Here is a 26,291-nt window from a genome sequence, read left to right as displayed (position 1 = left end):
CCCCTTCTATTGTGAATAACACTGCAATAAACATGTGTATTGATATACCTAACCAAGATGCTGGATCATTTCCTTCATGTATATGCATAGATATGGGACTACTAGATCATACTGTAATTCAATTTTTTTAAAGCTTGCTTTTTATTAGTTTATTTACTTGCCAATTTATTTTTGACTGTGCTGAGTCTTTGTTGCTGCACTGGGTTTTTCTCTAGTTGAAGCAAGTGGGGCTACTCTCTAGTTGTGGTGTGTGGGCTTCTCATTGCAGGGGCTTCTCTTGTTGCAGAGCACAGACTCCAGAGTTTGGGCTCAGTAGCTGTGGCACAGGGTCTAGTTGCCCCGGGGCATGTGTGATCTTCCCAGACCAGGAACTGAACCTGTGTCTCCTCAGTTGGAAGGTGGATTCTTTACCACTGAGCCATCAGGGAAGCCCAGTAATTCTATTTTATTCACTATTAGTTTTTAACTTTTTGAGGAAATTCCTTACTGCTTCCATCATGGCTGTACCAATATTCATTAGCATCAAGCATGTACAAAGGTTTCCTTTTCTCCAAATTCTCACCAACAATTTTTGGCTTTTGTTTGTTTGATAATAATTGTCCTAACCAACATGTGGTGATATCTTATTGTGGTTTTGATTTGTATTTCTCTGATGATTAATGATGTTGACCTGGTAGTGTTGCTTTCCTGATCATAAACACTCTTATTTACAGATGAGGAGTTCAGCACTGAGGGAAGGTCCCACATCCCTGGCAGAACCCAGCTTCTTATGTTGATTTAAGAGATTTTCATGTCAATTCTTCCAGATAAAGGAACTGCAATTCTCTTACTTCCTCTCCTTGAAGGTAATTCAGGTTCATTATTTTGGCATGTCACACTATTATATAATTGAAAAAAATGTGATATAGATACTATGGTTAATGTCATCTTCCTCCACTTCCTCCTCATTGCTACATTCAGGATCATTTGAAGTGCTCAAGGAGAAGTTTAGAGACCCATTTGCTGCTCTATTGGGGGAGATGCCAGCCAGAACCAGAACTAGGGAGAGCAGAAACAGAACTCTGCATGAGAGTTCTCACAACCCAATCAGAACCAAATACATAAACTTCCTAGAACTCTATGCCAAAATTCTGTATATAGGTGCTTTCTCATCTTTCTATCCCAACTGTTCTGTTTGAGTTCTGTTTGAGTGGTAAAGAATGATCCCAACGATCTTCAATCCCCATCTCCCCTCTGTACTTACTGGACTAGGCGGCATCTCTGCTGAAGCATGATCAAGAAGCACAGACTCACTGCCCCTCTCCTGCCTGGTGTGTGATGAAGTCTCAGGGCTTCTCCTCAGGATGGACAGAAAGACAGACTCAGGCTGGACCTTCTGATGCAGGTTCCTACAAAGGACAGAAACATAGGCATGGAGCCACAATACAGAACAGGCAAATATATTGAACTGGAGGCACTGGCCAAGTATTTACAATGGTATGACCTTAGGGCTCCTTGCCCAAAGCTCGTAATTAGCCAGTTGGTCTATGTTGTCCCAATCTCTGGAGACTTGTTAATGGTAACAAAACAGGAAAAGGAGAAAAGTGAATGTCCTTGGAAGAGCTTGAATTCTTCCTCTCTTTAGGAGGACATTCACCTGTACTCCTTTCTTCTTACTTTCCAGTGTAGGATCTTAATACAAAATTCAGACCTTTTATTTCCCCAATTTAACCACTCATGTGATTGTCATATCTGTAAATCCATTGTACTAATCACAGAGTCTATGCAGCGTTAGGTGTTCCACATCAATAATGTGATACACTTCCTCTTTTCTCATTTAATATTAATCTCCAAGGATATTTTCCTATTTTCATTTCCTTAGCCTTTGCTTGGGTTGTCATTTAATATGATAGAGATATAGGCTTTTTTCTGCTCATTTAAGTGCATTTTCATTTGTAAGTTTTTTATCTAACTGAGTTACATTGGCATATTAGAAAATTATCAATTTTTAATTATTATTTGGTAAAGTGAAAGTGTTAGTCACTAAATCATGTCCCACTCTTTGCCATCTCATGGACTGTAGCCCACCAGTCTTCTCTGTTCATGGGATTTCCCAGGCAAGAATGCTGGAGTGGGTTGCCCTTCCCTTCTCCAGGGGATGTTCCCAAGCCAGGGATCAAACCTGGGTCTCCTGCATTGCAGTCAGATTCTTTACCATCTGAGCCACCAGGGAAGCCTGGAAACTGATTATTTGGTAATCAGTTAACATTATTTGGTAACTGATACTTAAATATCTCAGAGGGCCTCCCAGAAGATTGCAATCAAGGTTTCAGCAAGAGCTGCAGGCATCTCAAGGATTGGCTGGCAGAGGCTCACTTTCAGCTCACTCACTGGGCTATTTGTAGACAGATTGAGGTCCTGTTCTGCTTTTCAGCATATTCCCAAATTCATCCCACCACCACAATCTCAATAAAAATTCCTTGGACACAAAGTAGCAAGAGGGAAGAAGACCCCACTCGACAGCTTCAGGTCAAGTAGTCTCAAGCAGACCCCTGGTTTCTGATACACTAGGAGAGCCCTTCCATCAACATCAGGACAACCTGCAGACATTCCATGGACAAATGTAACATAATTATGTTCCAAGTATTTCTGACATTTTCTAACTAGAAAGGAATCAATTCACTCCAGAATCTACTTTGTTTGGATTTTCTTGTGTTCTCAGCTCTGGAAGACTTTAATAAAATGTGAATTTTGGCTTATGTGCTTTTTCTAGGGGACTACAAGGGATGTGGTAAAATAGTGATTAGCTCTTCCCTGTCCATCCTACATGATGAATTCTGAAGGAAAAAGAAATCTTCTCACATTCACTGATGTGAACGTGAGAGATTTCTAACCACACTTTTTTTCTTCCATTTATTTTTATTAGTTGGAGGCTAATTACTTTACAATATCGTAGTGGTTTTTGTCATACATTGACATGAATCAGCCATGGATTTACATGTATTCCCCATCCCAATCCTCTCTCACACCTCCCTCTCTACCCTGTCCCTCTGGGTCTTCCCAGTGCACCAGGCCCGAGGACTTGTCTCATGCATCCAACCTGGATAACATGGATAAGGAAGCTGTGGTACATATACACCATGGAATATTACTCAGCCATTAAAAAGAATTCATTTGAATCAGTCCTAATGAGATGGATGAAACTAACCACACTTTTAAAAATCACTTTATTGCTTGTAGAATTTTTTAAACTCAAACCTTTATAAGTCTTAATCTTATAATTACCACTAGAGGAAACGTGTATCCCATTGATGGTTCTAAAAATAATAAACACAAGCAAATCATTCCTTTTTTCTCTCTCAGGAGTTCTTGGAGATGTCTATAGAAGACAAGGTTTCCAGGAAAGAGGAAAATACTGGGTAAATAAATGTTAGATTGTCTTCACTTTTTATTATAGTATAGTGAATAATTTATCCAATGTTATACAAAACAGAGCTGTGCCTAATCTCTACCTACACTGTACTACCATTAATATATGAATAAATCATATTCAGTTTCCATCTTGACTTGGTCAAGGTCTCACTGTGTAAACATAAAAATGGCATGGTAAGTCAGGCATTCAGGATAAAGTACTAATAGTACACAATTAATTAATTTGAAATATATCACCCTCACAGAAGATGATAGGAAAGACATTGATTTTATTTCTTACCATGCACATATATTATCTGTTTAAACTTAGAGTGTTTAAGGTTCTGTGTGATCAAAAATGAAGAATTATAATGCATGAGAGTAAAAAATACTGTTTCACAAGGCTACAAATTTCCTGATGGGGAAAATAAAATTTTCTGCCTGAAAAGTATACTAGTTGAAACACTGCACTTGCCCATGAACATGGTGAATATGATACTTTACAGTTATTTATTCACTACTATGTCTTAAGATTGTTCTAATAAGTACTTTTGGCTAATTCCTCTAAACCACCCTCTCAGTTAAGAACTTTTGTTATCTCTATTCTACAGATAAGAAATTTGAACAGAAAGATGTTTTGTATTATACTCAAGGTGACAGCTTCTAACATCAGGTTAACATATGTATTTCAAGATGCTCACTTAAAATTATCTTCATTATCAGGAGGACATCAAGATGGTGAAGTAGGAGGATGCTGATCTCAAATCCCACCACAAATACATCAAAGATACATCTATATTTGGCAATATTCTTACCAAAAACAAACTGGAAATTGTCAGAAACAGTTTTCTTAAAAAAAAAAAACAAAACTGTACCTGGATTTGGGTAGAAAGGCAGAAGTGATCATGTCAAGATCTATGCCCCTAGGAGGAGACACACAAGAGGAGGGGGAATATAACATAGGTTGGGGAGTGAGGGGTTTTATCACATATTGGGATCTGACACCTTGAGAATAATTCCTCACCTCTCACCTATTAGACTAGCTACTATCAAAAAGACAAGAGTTAACAAAAGCTAACAAGGATTTGTACTAAATGGAATTCTCATGTACTGTTGAATGGAAATGTACAGCCACTACCAAAACAGTATAAAGGTTCCTCAAAAATTTTAAATAGAACTGCCATATGATACAGCAATTCCACTTCTGGTGTGTATGCCCAAAGGAGATAACATAACCATCCCAAAGAAATAACTGGATAACCATGTTCATTACAGCATCATTCAGAAGAGCAAAAAATGGACACAACCTAGTGTCCATGGATGAATTAGGGATAAAGAAAATGTGATAGAAGACATTCAGTACATACGATGGGACATTATTCAGTCATGATATTTGCTACAAAACAGATAAATATTGAGGGCATTATGCTAAGAGAAATGTTAGACAATGAAAGACAGATACTGTATGGTTTCCCTTATCTTTTCAATCTGAATTACTGAATTCATAGAAACAAAGTGTATTTACTCCTATTTGATCAATTGTGAACAATGTGGAAAAACTTTTCATGAATATTGTAGAGTATCTAGGATTAGTATTCAGGTGTGTGCTTTCTAGCATAAAATTTTTGGACTTAACATTTTCTATAATGATTTGCTGTGAGAATTTAATATGATTTAATAAGAAAATGGGTGGTGGTAAATTTAACAGACCATAAACTACAAATTAAACCACCCATACACACATACAAACACAAAGGAGGATTACTTTGGGTTTTTCTAGATTCGACTATCATTTATGTTAGCTTAAATGGATATGCTGATACATTTGTAGTCTTTTTATAATGTAAGTAATTTTTATTAGGTGATATCTCCTCCACAAAACCAATAGGAATTTATCCTTTGTCAAGTATATCTTTTCTTTAATATCAAAGTCTCTCATCAATATGGTTGACAGGTGATTTTTTTTTTCAGTTCTTCTTATTTGTTTAATTAACTTATTTGGTAGTGCCTGGTCTTAGCTGCGGAATGTAGCTTAGCCTGGTCTTAGCATGCTCCCTGATAATGGATCCCTGTATTGGGATCATGAAATCTTAGCCACTGGACCACTACGGAAGTTGTTAGGTAATTTTATCAAGCAGTAAAAATGCAGAGTAAATTAAAATTTCAGCTTTCAAATGGCCAATATTACTACCACAAAAACGAGGTGTGATGCATCTAAGAAGTAATGGATTACCTTGTAAAATTCAATAGGAGCCCTAAGACTCAGTTATTGTGACAGAAGACAGGAAGTCATGGTAGTCAAGTGGAGTCCTAATCAGGCTGTTTCTAGTAAAAGGGAGAAGCTCCCCAGGGTTTCCCTGGTGTCCCAGAGGGTAAAGAATTCACCTGCAAAGCAGGAGATCCAGGTTCTATCCCTTGGTTGGGAAGATGCCCTGGAGAAGGGATTAGCTGCAAACTCCAGTATTCTTGCCTGGAGAACTCCGTGGACAGAGGAGCCTGGCGGGCTACTTCCATGGAGTCACAAAGAATCAGACACGACTGAGCAACACTTTCACTTCCACTTTATTTGCTGATGTGACTCTTTGCAATCCTAAAACAATGTAAAAGATAAATTTATTGTGAAGACATGTGTGACTTCATGTCCTTCAGACATCACTGGAGCCACAGAGCAAATAGAATATGACATCACCACCTATTATCCAGGTGCATACCTCAAACTAAGACATATCCTTGATAACCACCTTTTTCTGTGCATAATTTGCATCTTCCAATTACAGACAACTCTAAACATATCTTTATGTCCATGCTACAATATCATTCAGGGTTCACTCAAGAAAAGAGAAACCAGTTAGTCATTTTAATAAAGAGAATTTAATAAAGGGATTTGGCTAAAGAGTTATTGAAGAAACCCAAGTCCAAATAAATCACAGTATCTGGTGGTGTTATTAGAGACTCCATGTTAGATCTGTTTATTTGACTTTATTACTTTTTTAAAATTTTTTATTAGTTGGAGGCTAATTACTTCACAACATTTCAGTGGGTTTTGTCATACATTGATATGAATCAGCCATAGATTTACAAGTATTCCCCATCCCGGTCCCCCCTCCCATGTTTATTTGACTTTAAACTTTTCTTCCTATTGCTTTTGTTCACTGAAAGGATACTGTCTATACATAATGGCCTGCCTTGGGAAACCCTCCCCTCTGCCTGAATGTTGAACCAAAATGCCATGTTCAATACCCTGTCCATCTGTGGGTGGCTACAGGAAGGAAGAAAATAACACATCCTCTCTCTGAGACTGGCCATTCCAGGAGATATTTGTAAGATTAATAGCCTTTTTTTACTTTACTTCCTCACTTACCCTCCCTTTTCTTTAAAAAAAAAAAATGGCATCCTGATCCCAATAAGATTGTTCTTTTGAGACAGTAGTCTGCCATCTTCTTGGTCTGTCAGCTTTCTCAATAGTCATATTCTTTGCCTCAACACCTCGCTTCTGATTCATTGGCCTGTCATATGGTAACAAGAGCAAGCTTGAACTCCATAACAGTGGGACTCAGTGTTGAGTACTTTAAACTTCCCAGATTATTTCAACAAAACCCAAGATTGAAGAGCAGTGACATTCTCTGGTGGCTTAGATGGTAAAGAATCTGCCTGCAATGTGGAAGACCTTGGTTCAATCCCTGGGTGGGGAAGATCTCCCAGAGATGGGCATAGCAACCCAGATTTCTTGCCTGGAGAATTACATGGACAGAGGAGCCAGGCAGGCTACAGTACATGGGGTCACAAAGAGTCAGACACAACCAAAGTGATTAACACATTCACACATCCTCACACATAACCTAAATACACAGATTTGAAAAATAAAATTTACTATGTGAAACACACAAGAGCTGGGAAAAGCTCATAAATTTTCAATATATTAAAAAGGAATTATTCTTTTGAGGATGCTTGGACTACCAAAGATAAACTAGAGAATCTCTATAGATATAATAACATTCAGTCAAAAAGTGATTATGATATACATAGGATCAGAGAACTCCCAAATGGTCAGATTAAGGATATAAAAGAGAAGCAATAATTAAGATGTTAAGGAAGAGAAGTGAAATCATAAGGGCTACAGAAATGGTGTCATGAGAGAGGTAGAATTTTTGGATCTAGATGCTAATTTTGTACATTTTCCGACCCACATTCCAAATGGACAAGAGTTACTAAGATTAGAACATTTTGCTGAGTAAGCGCCACATGGCCCCTTTTGATGTCTCTGTTCCTCAGGTTGTAGATGAAGGGGTTCAGCATGGGGGTGACCACAGTGTACACCACCAAGGCCACTGCATCGAAGGATGCATGAGAGATTGTGCTCAGGAAGCTGAGAGATTGTGAGATGGCTGAGCTGAGGTACACACCAAGGCCTGTTTCATAAAATAAGCAAACACCTGCCAGGTGAGAGAAGGCCTTATATTTCCCACCTGTTGAGGGGACTCTCAGCATGGAAGAAAGAATTTTATAGTCAGAGAAAAAGATCTCTGATAAAGGGGAAAACCAGAGATGACACCAACAATATACATGACTATGTTACTGGTGAAAATATCAGAACAGGCAAGATGGAGGAGTTGAGACAGGTCACAGAAGAAATTAGAAATTTATACATTCCTGAAGCAGGTAAATTTTGACTCAATCCTACTGTGCACTTGGGACTCAAAAAGGTTAACCAAAGAGACATCAAAACTAAGAAGCAACAGAGGCGTGGGTTCATGATGACCAGGTAGCGCAATGGGTGACAGATGGCCACAAACTTGTCATAGGATGTTGCAGTAAGAAGAGTACCATCCACACACCCAAAAAGGATGAAAATAGACATCTGAGTCAGGCAGTCATAATAGGAGATGACTCTGCTGTTCACAATCTTTTTGGGGACAATGCTGGAGATGAAACCAAGATCAGCCAAGGTCAGGTTAGAGTGTGGAGGTGGAGGTCAGAGATTACAACCAGGCTGATGAGCAGGTTCCCAAGCATGGTCATCAGGTATGTGGACAGGAACAGGATAAAGAGCAAAGGCTGCCGTTCTGGATCATCTGAGAGGCCCATGAGGAAGAATTTTGAGACACTTGTTAGATTTCCAGTTCGCTGTAGCTTGGACACCTCAAGAAAAGGAAAAAATCGCTGGAAAAATAGAAAATAAGTAAATGGTCATGCAGCACTGTGTCCATATTTTGGATTCGAGCAATTCATTTCCAAGACCACACACCCCACTACCTTTAGCAATACTTCTCAGCATGACAAATTCTCTCTGCTTAGAATTGTGTCCTCCTTGGTTTCTGTGCTTACTTTATAAAACTTCACTGAAAAGTGAAAGGTAACAAGCACATTAGAAGTTATATATCCATGATCTCAGTTTTACTGCAACCTACTCTGTAGAAATAATATAGGATGAGAAATTCCCTTCCCCCTTTTAAGGAAAAACATAATTTGAATTTAAAGAGATTAAGGCATAAGTATAGGATTTTTATTTTATTCAAATGCAATTCTAGATATTTTCTTCATTTAGAGTATTTGCAAATTTCTATGACATGCAGAACTGTGTTATCAGAATTCTAATTAAAGATAATCAGAACATATTTCTATGTGGTATTCTGTTTTATCATTCTTTTGTTTCTCTGTCTTTCATCTTTCATGAAATAAGTGATTAGTCTTTTTTAGTCATTTAGTATATACTTCCATCTTTGACTTAGGTGGACTTGAGTTTTCAATCAGTATGTTTCAATGAAGTGCACATGATCACACTGCATTGATGACTACAAACATGGTGTCAGTGTGTACAGAGCATTGTCAATCATTAAGTGACAACACAATTTAAGAAACCTACTTGGACCTTTTTATTTTATACGGAGTGATTTGTTTCAATCCAATACCATCTCGGTAAAATGTATCATGTGTGAGACAACATTACTTTTTAAATTATTTATTTATTTATTTTAATTGGCGGGTAATTACTTTACAGTATTGTATTGGCCTCTGCCATATATCCACATGAATCGGCCACAGGCATATATGTGTCCCCTCCCGCCTGAACCCTCCTTCCATCTCCCTCCCCACCCTATCCCTCCAGGTTGTCACAGAGCACTGGGTTGTGTTCCCTGTGTCATATATCAAGCTCCCACTGGAGACCACATTGCTTCTTTGTATTCTATTGTGTTCTGGCAGAATACTACTACTTCACTGTTGTTGTTGTTGTTTTTCAGTTTACAAGTATGAATGACAAAATTGCATATATTTTGCCTGTGCAATGTGGAGCTTTTTAAAAGATGTCCAAAATGATGATTTAATACACACAGACATTGTGAGTGATCACCACGATCAAGTTATTTAACATATGTCACCTCACATGTGTGAGTATTAGTGTATGTACTAGTGGTAGTAACAGCTAAGCCGGTCTCTCTTAGCAAACCTCAATATGATACAGAATTATTAGCTAATAACCACCAGGCTGCTTATTAGAGCCACGAAACTTACTTATTTTTTAACTGAAAGTTTGTACACTTTCACCAACATCTCCCCATTTTCCCAACAACTTGCTTCTCACAACTACAGTTCAAATCTATGGTCCTAAGAGTTTGATTTTCATCGATTCCACACATCAGTGAGATCATGCAGTGTCTGACTTTCTGTGTATGGTGTATATATTATAATAAGCATAATATTCTCTAAGTCCATTCATGTTGGCAGAAATGGCAGGATTTCCTTTTTTCATGGCCGAATAATTTTTCATCATTTATGTATCTGCATGCATGCTCAGTCGCTTCAGTCATGTCCAGCTCTCTGCAACCCCGAGGACTGTGGCCTGTCAGGCTTCTCTGTCCATGAGGACTCTGCAGGCAAGAATACTGGAGTGGGTTTCCATGTCCTCCTCCAGGGGATCTTCTCAACCCAGGATCGAATCCACATATCTTGCATTGGCATTTGAATTCTTTACCACTGAGCCACCTGGGAAGCCCCATTTATATATCTACACAATATATAAATAAAAAATTAAAAAATATTACCTATTATTACTCTCACAATAACCATCACATATTTTTAAAATATGAACATTTTAAAACCAGTATTACTTTTATAACACAACAAATCACAACATAGTGTAAAAAATATGAATTTTTATTTATTTTTTCCCATTTATTTTTATTACTTGGAGGCTAATTACTTTACAATATTGTAGTGGTTTTTGCCATACATTGACATGAATCAGCCATGGACTTACATGTGTTCCCCTTCCTGATCCCCCTTCCCTCCTCCCTCTCCATCCCATCCCTCTGGGTCTTCCCAGTGCACCAGCCCTGAGCACTTGTCTCATGCATCCAACCTGGGCTGGTGATCTGTTTCACCCTTGATAGTATACTTGTTTCAGTGCTGCTCTCGCAGAACATCCCACCCTCACCTTCTCCCACACAGTCTAAAAGTCTGCTCTGTACATCTGTGTCTCTTTTTCTGTTTTGCATATAGGGTTATCATTACTATCTTTCTAAATTCCATATATATGTGTCTGTACACTGTATTGGTCTTTATCATTCTGGCTTACTTCACTCTGTATAATGGGCTCCAGTTTCATCCATCTCATTAGAACTGATTCAAATGAATTCTTTTTAATGGCTGTGTAATATTCCATAGTGCATATATACCACAGCTTCCTTATCCATTCATCTGCTGATGGGCATCTAGGTTGCTTCCATGTCCTGCCTATTATAAACAGTGCTGCGATGAACATTGGGGTACACGTGTCTCTTTCAGATCTGGTTTCCTCAGTGTGTATGCCCAGGAGTGGGGTTGCTGGGTCATATGGCAGTTCTATTTCCAGTTTTTAAGGAATCTCCACACTGTTCTCCATAGTGGCTGTACTAGTTTGCATTCCCACCAACAGTGTAAGAGGGTTCCCTTTTCTCCACACCCTCTCCAGCATTTATTGCTTGTAGACTTTTGGATAGCAGCCATTCTGACTGGCATGTAATGGTATCTCATTGAGGTTTTGATTTGCATTTCTCTGATAATGAGTGATGTTGAGCATCTTTTCATGTGTTTGTTAGCCATCTGTATGTCTTCTTTGGAGAAATGTCTGTTTAGATCTTTGGCCCATTTTTTGATTGGGTCGTTTATTTTTCTGGCACTGAGCTGCAGGAGTTGCTTGTATATTTTTGAGATTAATCCTTTGTCCGTTGCTTCATTTGCTATTATTTTCTCCCATTCTGAAGGCTGTCTTTTCACCTTGCTTAGAGTTTCCTTTGTTGTGCATAAGCTTTTAAGTTTCATTAGGTCCCATTTGTTTATTTTTGCTTTTATTTCCAATATTCTGGGAGGTGGGTCATAGAGGATCCTGCTGTGATTTATGTCGGAGAGTGTTTTGCCTATGTTCTCCTCTAGGAGTTTGTTTCTGGTCTTACATTTAGATCTTTAATCCATTTTGAGTTTATTTTTATGTATGGTGTTAGAAAGTGTTCTAGTTTCATTCTTTTACAAGTGGTTGACAAGTTTCCCAGAACCACTTGTGAAAGAGATTGTCTTTTCTCCATTGTATATTCTTGTCTCCTTTGTCAAAGATAAGGTGTCCATAGGTATGTGGATTTATCTCTGGGCTTTCTATTTTGTTCCATTGATCTATATTTCTGTCTTTGTGCCAGTACCATACTGTCTTGATGACTGTGGCTTTGTAGTAGAGCCTGAAGTCAGGCAGGTTGATTCCTTCAGTTTGATTCTTCTTTCTCAAGATTGCTTTGGCTATTCGAGGTTTCTTGTATTTCCGTACAAATTGTGCAATTGTTTGTTCTAGTTCTGTGAAAAATACCGTTGGTAGCTTGATAGGGATTGCATTGAATCTATAGATTGCTTTGGATAGTATACTCATTTTCACAATATTGATTCTTCCAATCCATGAACACGGTATATTTCTCCATCTATTTGTGTCCTCTTTGATATCTTTCATCAGTGTTTTATAATTTTCTATATATAGGTCTTTTGTTTCTTTAGGTAGATATATTCCTAAGTATTTTATTCTTTTCGTTGCATTGGTGAATGGTATTGTTTCCTTAATTTCATTTTCTGTTTTCTCATTCTTAGTGTATAGGAATGCAAGGGAATTCTCTGTGTTAATTTTATAGCCTGCAACTTTACTATATTCATTGATTAGCTCTAGTAATTTTCTGGTAGAGTCTTAGAGTTTTCTACGTAGAGGATCATGTCATCTGCAAACAGTGAGAGTTTTACTTCTTCTTTTCCAATCTGGATTCCTTTTATTTCTTTTTCTGCTCTGATTGCTGTGGCCAAAACTTCCAAAACAATGTTGAATAGTAGTGGTGAGAGTGGGCACCCTTGCCTTTCCTGACTTTAGGGGAAATGCTCTCAATTTTTCACCATTGAAGATAATGTTTGCTCATCAAGAAACAAAGGGAGAAGAATCAAATCAACAAAATTAGAAATGAAAATGGAGAGATCTCAACAGAAAACACAGAAATTCAAAGGATCATAAGAGACTACTACCAGCAGCTATATGCCAATAAAATGGACAACTTGGAAGAAATGGACAAATTCTTAGAAAAGTATAGCTTTCCAAAACTGAATCAGGAAGAAATAGAAGATCTTAACAGACCCATCACAAGCACAGAAATCAAAACTGTAATCAGAAATCTTCCAGCAAACAAAAGCCCAGGACCAGATGGCTTCACAGCTGAATTCTACCAAATTTTAGAGAAGAGCTAACACCTATCTTACTCAAACTCTTCTAGAAAATTTCAGAAAGTAAACTTCCAAACTCATTCTATGAGGCCACCATCACCCTAATACCAAAATCAGACAAAGTTGCCACAAAAAAAGAAAACTACAGGCCAATATCACTGATGAACATAGATGAAAAAATCCTTAACAAAATTCTAGCAAACAGAATCCAACAACATATTAAAAAGATCATACATCATGACCAAGTGGTCTTTATCCCAAGAATGCAAGGATTCTTTAATATCCACAAATCAATCAATGTAATACACCACATTAACAAATTGAAAGATAAAAACCATATGATTATCTCAATAGATGCAGAGAAAGCCTTTGACAAAATTCAACATCCATTTATGATAAAAACTCTCCAGAAAGCAGGAATAGAAGGAACATACCTCAACATAATAAAGGGCATTTTATTTTAAACAGTTTTCATTTTCTAAGTAGAAACGGACCAAAAGACAGACTTTGTGTCTCCTTTCATGACTGAGTCAGCTGACGATAAGTATGGAGGAGGAGTGGACAGAGGAAGTGAAATCCAGGAAGAGCATCAACAGAGACATCTCTAAAATTTCAGGTCCCAATTATTTCTATGGTTGTCTGTGATCTCAGATGTTCTTTCCATAGTTGATGCAGCAGGTGCTACCTAGTAACCTCCACTGTGTCCTCCAGAAAACTGAAAGTGGAAGGGCACAGTGAGCAGGGAGTCTCTGACAGGACTGACAGGGAAGGGACAGGACTGTTCAGGTGGCAGGGAGTAGTCTTCCCAGACGCCCTGTGTCTGGAATCATTCTGCCCAGAATAACCAGCTTCAAACTTGGCTTTAACATCCTCTAACTCATGACCTGGTACATGTGACATAAAATGTTTCACTTCTTTCATCTTATTAAAATAATAGAAATATGTGTACATACATTTGGGGAGAAATTCTGCAGATGTAATCAAGCAAAAACTATAGAACTTATACTTCAGAGCCTGACATTTAGACAGCCTTCCATAGCAGTACATGATTTTATGGCTCAAGTCATTTTCCTCATCCTCAGTACCTCTCTCATAATGAACTGAAGTGCTCAGGGGAAAGGTTACAGAGACCCATTTGCTGCTCTGGTGGGAGAGATGCTAGTCAGAACCAGACCACTGAGAGTGGAAGCAGGACTCTGAATGAGAGTTCTCACACCCCAACCAGAACTAAGAACATAAACTTCAAAGGGCTCTATTCCAAACCCCTGTAGATTTGTGCCCTCTCATCTTTCTATACCAACTGTGATGTTCATTCTGCTTGAGGAGGAAATCATGCTCCCAACACTCCCTTCATCCCTTTCTGTCTCCCTTAGCAATTACTGGGTTGGGTTGCATCCCTGCTAGAGCATGACCAAGAAGCACAGACTCACTCCCCGTCTCCTTCCCGGAGTGTGACGAAGTTTCAGGATCCTTCCTTAGCACAGGCAGGAAGACAGACTCAGGATGGAAACCTCTGATGCAGATTTCTACAAGGATGGAGACGTTTGTGTGGAACCACAGATTCAGAATTGCCAAACTAAAGAAGCGATAGAAGCAAATTAGTCATTTTAATGATGAATATTTAACAGAGTTGGTTAACACATTATGTAGGACGAAATGCAAGAAAGAACAAAGAGGTAACAGCAATCATAACTGACTGAAGAAGCTATTCCACCAATAGCTTGAGGGGTGTATAGGGATCAAGTGAGTTTTTAAAGCAAAGAGACATTTCCAGACCACTGTTGAAAGTATGTAAGTTGAATGCAACATGCAACATAGAGCAGTGATTTCAAGCACTTCACTTGGAATTGAAGCCCATGCATATGATGTAGAGAAGCTATGTGAAGAAATTTATCAGAAATAATGGGAAAAACACATCACTTGTTGCTACATCAGGGTCTTCATATCATCCCCCTTTGCCCTCTAATCTCTTCTGGATCTTCAACAATTGTACATGAGCAGTTAGGACCCAAGGCATAAAGTTCACCTTTAATGGAAAGATCTGACTTGGATCAGTAGTTGACAACCTTGGCCACACACTAGAACCACCTGAGTGTTTTCAAAATCCTCATGCTCAGAACATGCCTTGTGCTAGTCACTCAGTCATGTCCAACTCTTTGCCACCCCATGGACTGTAGCCTTCCAGGCTCCTCTGTCCATGGGGATTCTACAGGCAAGAATACTGGAGTGGGTTGCCCATGCCCACCTGCAGGGTATCTTCTGAATCCAGGGGTCAAACCCAGGTCTCCCTCATTGCAGGAAGATTCTTTACCAGCTGAGCCACCAGGGAAACTTCAAAATACACCCAGATCCAGTTAAATCTGGATATCTGATGGTGAGAACCAATGGTCAGTATTTTTAAGCGTCCCAGATGATTGCAATAAAACCCAAGGTTGAGAAGCAGTAGCATGCCTCCTCACACATAACTGCAATGCAGACATTTGAAAAATAGAATTTTCTGTGAAAAATATGTAAGGACTGTGACAAACTCTCAAATTTTCAGTGTATTAAAAGGGGACATGAGTGTACCTATGACTGCTTCTTGTCGATGTATAACATAAAACCACAAAATTCTGTAAAGCAAATATCCTCAATTAAAAAAAATAACGTGGCAGGGAGAAAACAAGATGGCAGAGAAGTAGGTGGACATGGAGTACATCTCTCTCCACAAATACATCAGGGATACACCTTCAGACACAGAAGTGCATGCAGAACACCAGCTGAGAGTGGACAGAAGTACCTGACCAGTGGAAAAGAATATATAGAACCATGCAAAATTCGGTAGGATGAAGGAATTAGGGGAAAAAAAACAGGAGCATTAATAGGACTGAACCTGCCCTAGGTGGGTGGGGGAACTGAAGCAGGGCTCTGATCATCACATCAGGGCAACTGTCTAAGTCAGAGGAGAAACATTTAAGGCTGAGAGTGAAACAGCTGATCTGAGGCAGCCTAATGGCATGAGAATCAGGCTGTCCTTGCCACAGCTGTACATACCCTGGACAGGGATGCAGGTCCCCTGGAAGGTGCAGAGACTGGGAGCTGGAGTTTAAGGACTGTGGAGCAATCCCAGGGGGATTGAGGGAATATAAGGGAGGAGACTGTGGTAGGAAATGCCGATGGAAGAAAGCCGGGCAGCCATGGAAGCAACGTGATACTGCTGAATCATGCATAGTGGGTGGAGCCATCATCAGAGCCTCTCTCCCCACATGCCAGCACTGACAGCTGAACAACAGAGAGGCTGGCCCATCAAACGCCTGATTCACTGAACTACAGAGTAGGACCCCACCCACTGTGCTCCTTTAAGTACCTGACATGCCAATCTACAGAGTAAGACCCCAGCTTGGGGGGGCCCCCTCTATGTGTCTGATGTGCCAAATGACGAAGAATGACCCCAGGCAATGGGAGACCTCTAAATACCAGAATAGGCAGAGCTACAGAGAAAGACTGGCCAAAGAGGCCTTCTGATCACCAGCTACAAAAGGCTTGAAAAAAGACTCTGATAGGGCCTTAACACCTGCGGTGGAGGCAGTGTGTGTCCCTGAACACTTGGCACTACCAGGGTCCCTGCAAGCCAAGCAGCTGTGCCACCTTCATGCTCAATTCTCACTGGGGCGGAGCTGCCACAGGCAAAACAAGTCTTGCGTCTATGCACACAGAGTTGCTTCGGTCATGTCCAGCTTTTTGTGATCCTGTGGACTGGCCTGCCAGACTTCTCTGTCAGGGGAGTTCACCAGACAGGAATATGGGAGTGTATTGACCAATACTGGTTGCCATACCCTTCTAGAGCACTATATTTCCTGCTGCCCTAGCCGCCGATTCCCCTGAGTACCTGGTGCTGCCAGGATCCCTGAGACTCAAGCAGCTGCACCACCTCCACACCTGGCCCTCACAGGCGTAGACCCAAGACCTCCAGGGAAGCCTCAGGAGCAAACCCCAATGGATGACCCACATGCAGAGGTGAAAATAAAACAACTGAAATCCAGGGGTAGTGTTGCTAAGGAAGAAGAACCAAAACCTTTCTACTAGATGTACAAGCTACAAATTCTACGTGATCAGCTAGGCAGACTCTGTGTCTATGGACTATATAAAAGGACATTGAGAGCTCCCTGAAAAGAAAATGCACTCGTTCTGATAGCTGCAGACATTGGAGGCAAGAACACACGAGAGTAGGACTAGATTAGAATCTGAGCTGCCCCCGTAGCAGGTCCAGAGAACAGCACAGTGTTGGAGGGCATCCTAGGGAGGTGAGGTGGACTGTGACTCCCAGTGAGGGAAAGGACTCTGACAGCAGTGACTCAAGAAAAACATTTATTATTCTTATGCTTTGACTTATTCTGTAGATTCTTTGCGAATGTTTTTTTCTTTCTTTTATTGCCTATTTTCCCCCCTCTGTTGTAGTTGTTGATTTTACTGGCACTATGAAATATAATTAAGCTTTTGAGCTTTTTTTTTCTTATTCACATTTTTTATTGTTGTTATAAACCTCTGCCTCTATGTTGGGTTTTTACAGTTTTGTGGAATTATCCTTTCTCTCTCTCTCTCTCTCTTTTTGATTTAAATTTTTTAAATCTATTTTTATTTTTTCTACATTTATTCATTTGTTTGCTTTTCCTACTGTTCTTTTCCCCTTGCAGTTAATCTTTAATGCATATAAATCTTCATCTACCTCTATTTAACTTTGCATTTCTCTTCTTTCTTTCTTTTCTCTCTTTCCTTTCAACATATTTGTTAGTATTGTTTGCATTAATTTATTCCCCAATTAGCACATTGCTTTAGTTTTGCTTTTCAGTCTGTGCTTAAGTTAGTTTTGTTCTTAACTGGTAAATATAATTTTTTATTTCCTTTGTTCACCAGGCCAGTCTACTGTATTTTTGTTGAACTGCTTGACTTTGCTAATGGGTATATATATGTGTGTGTGTATATTCCAATATTTTCATCATTATTTGCCTGATTTTGTAACTGCCATTTGTCTGGGGTTCATTTTTGGTATTTGTTTTAATCTCACTTAAGGCCACAACAAACCACTTGTAGAATCTTTGTTCCTGACCAGAAATCAAGCCCTGAGCATTTGGAGTGGAAGCACTGATGCCAAGACCCTAGACTACCAAAGAACTAACTATAGGGAGTATCAAAGAGAGAGAACTCACACAAAGGAAACCACTTGAATAGAAGACCCAGCATCACCCAACCACCAGTAGCACCCTGTGCAGGACACCTCATCTAAACAACAAACAATAAAAAAGTACAAACCCACTCATCAGCAGATAGGATTACCACCTCACTCAACCTTGCCCATCAGAGGAAAAACAAACAAACAAAAACTCAGCACAAGTCTCACCGTATATGAAGCTTGTACAAACCACTGGACCAAGCTTATGAGGGCAGAAACCTAAAGAAAGGAAAAAATCAACCTTGAAGCCTGGGAAATGGACACCTCAAACACACTAAGTTAAAAAAAAATAATGAAAAGGCAGGGAAATACTACACAAATGAAGGATCACACTAGAAACACAGATGTCCAAATAAATGAAGAGGAAATAGGCAAAATACCTGAAAAAGAATTCAGAATGATGATAGTAAAGATGATCAAAAACCTTGAAAACAAAATGAAGAAAATGTAAGAATCAATTAACAAAGACTTAGAAGAATTAAAGAATAAAACATACAGAGACAAACAACACAATTACTGAAATTAAAAATACTCTGGAAGGAAACAATAGCAGAATATCTGAAGCAGAATAATGAATCAGTGATCTGTAAGGTAAAATGGTGTGAAAAACTTCTGAAGAGCAGAGTAAAGTAAAAAGAATGAAAAGAACTGAGGATAGACTCAGAGACCTCTGGTAAAATATCAAATGCAGTAACATTCAAATTATAGGGGTCCCAGAAGAAGAAGAGAAAAAGAAAGGGTGTGAGAAAATTCTTGAAGAGACTATAGTTGAAAATTACCCCAACATGGAAAAGTAAATAGTCAATCAAGTCCAAGAGGTGCAAAGAGTCTCATACAGGATAAACCCAAGGAGAAACACACCAAGATACATACTAATCAAACTAACAAAGATTAAATACAAAGAAAGAATATTAAAAGCAACAAGGGGAAAGCAACAAGTAACATACAAGGGAAATCCCATATGCTTAGCAGCTGATCTTTCAGCAGAAACTCTGCAGGCCAGAAGGGAATGGCAGAATACATTTAAAGTACTGAAAAGGAAAAATCTACAACCAACATTACCGTACCTGGCAAGGATCTCATTCAAAATTGATGGAGAAATAAAAAGCTCTTCAGACAAGCAAAAGTTAAGAGAATTCAGTGCCACCAAACCAGCTTTAAAACAAATGTTAAAGGGACTTACATAGTCAAAAAATACAGGAGAAGGGAAAAGTTCTACAAAATCAACTCCAAACAATGAAGAAAATGATAATAGGAACATATATATCAATAATTACTTTAAATGTAAACATATTAAATGCTCCAACCAAAAGACACAGACTGTTGAATGGATACAAAAACAAGACCCATATATATGTTGTCTACAAGAAACCCATCTCAGACCTAAAGACACATATAGACTGAAAGTGAGAGGATGGAAAAGTATATTCCATGCAAATAAGAAGCAAAAGAAAGCTGGAGTAGCAATCCTCATATCAAACAAAATAGACCTTACAACAAAGAAGATTACAAGAAATAAGGATTACAAGAGATCAGATTACATACTGATCAAGGGGTCAATCCAAGAGGAAGACATAACAATTGTAAATATCTATGCACCCAACATAGGAGCACCTCAATACATAAGACAAACACTAACAGACATAAAAGGAGAAACTGACAGTAACACAATAATAGGAGACTTTAACACTCCACTCACACCAATGGACAGATCATCAAAAGAGAAAATTAATAAGGAAACACAAGTCTTAAATGATAGATTATATGAGGTGGATCTCATTGATATCTTCGGGACATTTCATCCAAATGTGGAAGAATACACCTTCTTCTCAAGTGCACATGAAACATTCTCCAGGATAGACCACATCTTGGGTCACAAATCAAACCTCAGTAAATTTTAAAAAATTGAAATCATATCAGGCATCTTTTCTGAACACAAGGCTATGAGACTAGATATCAATTTCAAGGAAAAAAACTGCAAGAAACAAAAACACATGGAGATTAAACAATATGTTTCTAAATAGTCAACAGGTTACTGAAGAAATCAAAAAGGAAATAAAAAAACTTCTAGAAACAAATGAAAATGAAAACACAACAACTGATAACCTATAGGGTGCAGCAAAATAAGTTATAAGAAGGAAGTTTATAGCAATACAATCCTACCTCAAGAAACAAGAAAAACATGGAATACACAACCTAACTTTACACCTAAAACAACTGCAAAAAGAAGAAGAAAAAAAAATTAGTAGAAAGAAATAACTTATAAAGATCCAAGCAGAAATAAATGAAAAAGAAATCAAAGGAACAATAGTAAAGATTAATAAGACTAAAAGCTGCTTCTTTGAGAAGATAAACAAAATTGACAAACTTTTAGCCAGACTCATCAAGAAAAAAGGAGAGAGGAATCAAATCAACAAAATTAGAAATGAAAAAGGAGAGGTTACAGCAGACAGAGCAGAAATACAAAGGATTATAAGAGACTAATATGAACAACTATATGGCAATAAAATGGGTAACCTGGAAGAAATGGACAGATTCTTAGAAAAGTTCAATCTTCCAAGACTGAACCAGGAAGAAATAGGAATTATGAACAACCCAATTACAAGCACTGAAATTGAAGCTGTGATCCAAAATCTCCCAGAAAACAAAAGTACAGGATCAGATGGCTTCACAGGAGAATTCTAACATTTAGAGAAGAGATAATGCCTATCCTTCTAAAACTCTTTCCAAAAATTGCAGATGAAGGAACACTTCCAAACTCCTCATTCTACAAGGCCACCATCACCCTGATACCAAAACCATACAAAGACAACACATAAAAAAGAAAACTATAGACCAATATCACTGATGAACATAGATACACATATCCTCAACAAAATTTTAGCAAACAGAATTCAGCAACACATCAAAAAATTCACACACCTTGATCAACTTGGGTTTATTCCAGGGAAGCAAGGGTTCTTCAATATGCACAAATCAATGAGTGTGATACACCATGTTAATAAATTCAAAGATAAAAATTGTATGATAATCTCAATAGATGCATAAAAATCCTTTGACAAAATTCAGCACCCATTTATGATTAAAACTCTTCAAAAAATGGGCATAGAACCTACCTCAATATAATAAAGGCCATATATGATAAGCCTACAGAAAACATTATTTTCAAGGGTGAAAAACTTAAAGCATTACCCTTAAGATCAAGAACAAGACAAGGGTGTCCACTTCACCACTATTATTCAACCTAGTTTTGGAAATCTAGTACATCATTCAGAGAAGAAAAAGAAAGAAAATGAATCCAGATTGGAAAAGAAGTAAAGTTCTCATTGCCTGCAGATGACATGATACTGTACATAGAAAACTCTAAAGATACCATCAGAAAATTACTAGAGTTAATCAGTGAATTTAGCAAAGTTGCAGGATACAAAATCAATACACAGAAACCACTTGCATTTCTATATACTAGCAATGAAAAGTCAGAAAGAGAAATTAAGGAATCAATCCCCTTCACCATTGCAACAAAAAGAACTAAATATCTAGGAATAAACTTATCTAAGAAGACAAAAAAATGTACTGATGAAAGAAATCAAAGACAATATAAACAAATGGAGAGAGAATCTATGTCCCTGGGTCAGAAGAATCAATATTGTGAAAATACTATACTACCAAATGCAATCTACAGATTCAATGTGATCCCTATCAAACTACCAATGACATTTTTCACAGAACTAGATAAAAATTTTTCACAATGTATATGGAAACACAAAAGACCCTGAATAGCAAAAGCAGTCTTGAGAAAGAAGAATGGAGCTGGAGGAATCAACCTTCCTGACTTCAGATTATACTACAAAGCTACAGTCATTAAGACAGTCTGGTACTGGCACAAAAACAGAAATATAGAACAAAGGAACAAAACAGACATCCCAGAAATTAACCTATGCACCTATGGCTACCTTAGTTTTGTAAAGGAGGCAAGAATATACAATGGGGCAAAGACAGCCTTTTCAATAAATGGTGCTGGGAAAACTGGACAGCGACATATAAAAGAATGAAATTGGAACACTTCCTAACACCATATACAAAGATAAACTCAAAATTAATTAAAGACCTAAATGTAAGACCAGAAACTATAAAACTCTTAGAGGAAAACATAGGCAGGACACTCGATGACATAAATCAAAGCAGGATACTCTATGACCCGCCTCCTACAGTAAAGGAAATAAAAACAAAAGCAAACAAGTGGGACCTGATTAAACTTCAAAGCTTTTGCACAGCAAAGGAAACTATAAGCGAGGTGAAAAGACAACCCTCAGAATGGGAGAAAATAATAGCAAATGAAACAACTGACAAAGGATTAATTTCCAAAATTTACAAGTAGCTCATACAACTCAGTACCAGAAAAACAAACAACCCAATCAAAAAGTGGAAAAAAACCTAAACAGACATTTCTCCAAAGAAGACATAAGATGGCTACACACATAAAACAAACATATGAAAAATGCTCGAGTCAGCTCAAGATGGCGGAGGAGTAGGACGGGGAGACCACTTTCTCTCCTACAAATTCATCAAAAGAATAACTGAACGCAGAGCAAACTTCGCAAAACAACTTCGGATCGCTAGCTGAGGTCATCGGGCGCCCAGAGAAGCAGCCCATTGTCTTCGAAAGGAGGTAGGACAAAATATAAAAGATAAAAAGTGAGACAAAAGAGCTAAGGACGGAGATCCGTCCCGGGAGCTCCTAGGCGGCATTGCTTGGGGTAGGGTCCGGGCCGAGTGCCCTGAGGACAATCGGAGGGAACTTCTGTGAGTTGCCAACTTGAACTGTGGGAGACCAAAAGAGAGAGAGTAAATTAACCAGCCCGAACACACTGCCGGCCGCTCGCAGAACAAAGAGACCGAGAGGGTCCAGAGAGGAGCTCGCAGGCTGCGGACTGGCCCAGCCCCGCCGGAGGCAGGAGGCAGGGGGAAGGGGAAGGTCGCGGCGAGACACAGGGCGCAGGCACCCGACCGGTGCGGGCGGAGACTGGGGCTGGGGACGCGGAGGGCGGAAGGCGCGCGCGCCCGACTGGCGCCAGCGGAAACTGAGATTGGGACCGTGGAAGGGAGTGGGCGCGCCACACCTGGGGAGAGTGCGCCCACCAAGCCCCTGGCTGCCTGGACCGCTCTGACGGGGAAGGCACAGAGAGCAGGCGCAGCTTTTCCTTCCGCGCTTTTGTGGAACACCCGAGGGCTGGAGCCTCGCGCAGCGCGGGGCGCGCTCCATATAGAACAGCCGGGAGCCTGAGCAGCACAGACGGAGAAAGCAGCGTCAGCCCCTCCCGGCAGCCCCAGCCCATCCCCGCAGCGCAGGCCTGTCCCCACGGCGCCAGCCACTCCCTGCAGCGCAAGCCCCTCCCTGCCCCGCAGAGCGACGGAGCTAGCTACCTGGGTGAGAGTCCACCTCCGCCTGCCTGTGTCAGGGCGGAAATGAGGCTCTGAAGAGACCGGCAAACAGAAGCCAAATAAACAAAGGGAACCGCTTCAGAAGGGACTGGTGCAACAGATTAAAATCCCTCTAGGAAACGCTGACTACACCGGAGGGGCCTGTAGATATCGAGAAGCGTAAGCTGGAACGAGGAGCTATCTGAAACTGAGCCGAACCCACACTGACCGCAACAGCTCCAGAGAAACTCCTAGATATAATTTTACTTTTTTCTCTTTTTTATTTTTATTTTTATTTTATTTTTATTTTTTTCTTTTTTTCTTTTTTCTTTCTTCTCTTTTATTTTCCTTTAAAATCCCCTATTACTCCCCCATTACTCCTTAACTTTCATTTCCACAGACTTTTACGATTTTTTTAATTAGGGGGGAAAAAAAAAATTTTTTTTTCTTTTTTCTTTTTTTTTTTTTCTTTTTTTTCTTTTTCTTTCTTTTTTTTTCTTTTTTTCTTTCCTTTTTCTCTTCTATTTTCTATTTTTCTTTTTCTCTTATTTCTTTTAAAGTCCTCTAGTACTCCTCTACTACTCCTTAATTTTCATTTTCAATACACTATAACCTTACAAAAAAAAAAAGAGAAGCCCTATTTTTAAACCGAAGATTATTCTCTCCCAATCTTGACTCTCTGTTTTCTACCTCAGAACACCTCTATTTCCTCTTTTCCCCTTCTCTTCCCAATCCAATTCTGTGAATCCTTGTAGGTGACTGGGCTACGGAGAACACTCTGGGAACAGACAGCTGCGTAGATCTGTCTCTCTCCTCTTGAGTCCCCCTTTCTCTCCTCCTGTTCATCTCTATCTCCCTCCTCCCTCTCCTCTTCTTCATGTAACTCTGTGAACCTCTCCGGGTGTCCCTAACGGGGGAGAATCTTTTAGCCATTAACCTAGAAGTTTTCTTATCAGGGCTGTATAGTTGGAGAAGTCCTGAGACTACAGGAAGAATAAAACTGAAATCCAGAGGCAGGAGACTTAAGCCCAAAACCTGAGAACACCAGAAAACTCGTGACTACATGGAACTTTAAGTAATAAGTGACCGTCCAAAAGCCTCCATACCTACACTGAAACCAACCACCACCCAAGAGCCAATAAGTTTTAGAGCAAGACATACCACGCAAATTCTCCAGCAACGCAGGAACATAGCCCTGAACATCAACATACAGGCTGCCCAAGGACACACCTAACACATAGACCCATCTCAAAACATTACTGGGCACTCCATTGCTCTCCAAAGAGAAGAAATCAAGTTCCACGCACCAGAACACTGACGCAAGCTCCCCTAACCAGGAAATCTTGACAAGCCAATCGTCTAACCCCACCCACTGGGTTAATCCTCCACAATAAAAAGGAACCACAGACCTCCAGAATACAGAAAGCCCACTCCAGATACAACAATCTAAACAAGATGAAAAGGCAGAGAAATACCCAACAGGTAAAGGAACATGAAAAATGCCAAGTCAAACAAAATAGGAGGAGATAAGGAATCTACCTGAAAAAGAATTTAGAATAATGATAATAAAAATGATCCAAAATCTTGAAAACAAAATGGAGTTACAGATAAATAGCCTGGAAACAAAGATTGAAAAGATTCAAGAACTGTTTAATAAAGACCTAGAAGAAATAAAAAAGAGTCAATTAAAAATGAATAATGCAATGAATGAGATCAAAAACACTTTGGAGGGAACCAAGAGTAGAATAACGGAGGCAGAAGATAGGATAAGTGAGGTAGAAGATAAAATGGTGGAAATAAATGAAGCAGAGAGGAAAAAAGAAAAAAGGATCAAAAGAAATGAGGACAACCTCAGGGACCTCTGGGACACTGTGAAACGCCCCAACATTCGAATCATAGGAGTCCCAGAAGAAGAAGACAAAAAGAAAGGCCATGAGAAAATACTCAAGGAGATAATAGCTGAAAACTTCCCTAAAATGGGGAAGGAAATAGCCACCCAAATCCAAGAAACCCAGAGAGTCCCAAACAGGATAAACCCAAGGCGAAACACCCCAAGACACATATTAATCAAACTAACAAAGATCAAACACAAAGAACAAATATTAAAAGCAGCAAGGGAAAAACAACAAATAACACACAAAGGGATTCCCATAAGGATAACAGCTGACCTATCAATAGAAACCCTCCAGGCCAGAAGGGAATGGCAGGACGTCCTGAAAGTAATGAAAGAGAATAACCTACAACCTAGATTACTGTATCCAGCAAGGATCTCATTCAGCTATGAAGGAGAACTCAAAAGCTTTACAGATAAGCAAAAGCTGAGAGAATTCAGCACCACCAAACCAGCTCTTCAACAAATGCTAAAGGATCTTCTCTAGACAGGAAATACAGAAAGGTTGTATAAACGTGAACCCAAAACAACAAAGTAAATGGCAACGGGACCACACCTATGAATAATTACCTTAAATGTAAATGGGTTGAATGCCCCAACCAAAAGACAAAGATTGGCTGAATGGATACAAAAACAAGACCCCCATATATGCTGTCTACAAGA

At 39.2% G+C, this 26,291-nt stretch overlaps 1 pseudogene; it reads right to left on the bottom strand.

Annotated features, from left to right (window-relative positions):
* Nucleotides 1–7,551: 7,551 nt before the first annotated feature.
* Nucleotides 7,552–26,291, bottom strand: part of LOC122440934 — a 24,852-nt pseudogene continuing 6,112 nt past the window's right edge.

The sequence above is a fragment of the Cervus canadensis genome, chromosome 4 (genome assembly GCF_019320065.1).
Source record: "Cervus canadensis isolate Bull #8, Minnesota chromosome 4, ASM1932006v1, whole genome shotgun sequence".
Classification (NCBI taxonomy): Eukaryota; Metazoa; Chordata; class Mammalia; order Artiodactyla; family Cervidae; genus Cervus; species Cervus canadensis.
The sequence above is the reverse complement of the archived record's forward strand: the minus strand, read 5'-3'. Positions and strand labels throughout refer to the sequence as shown.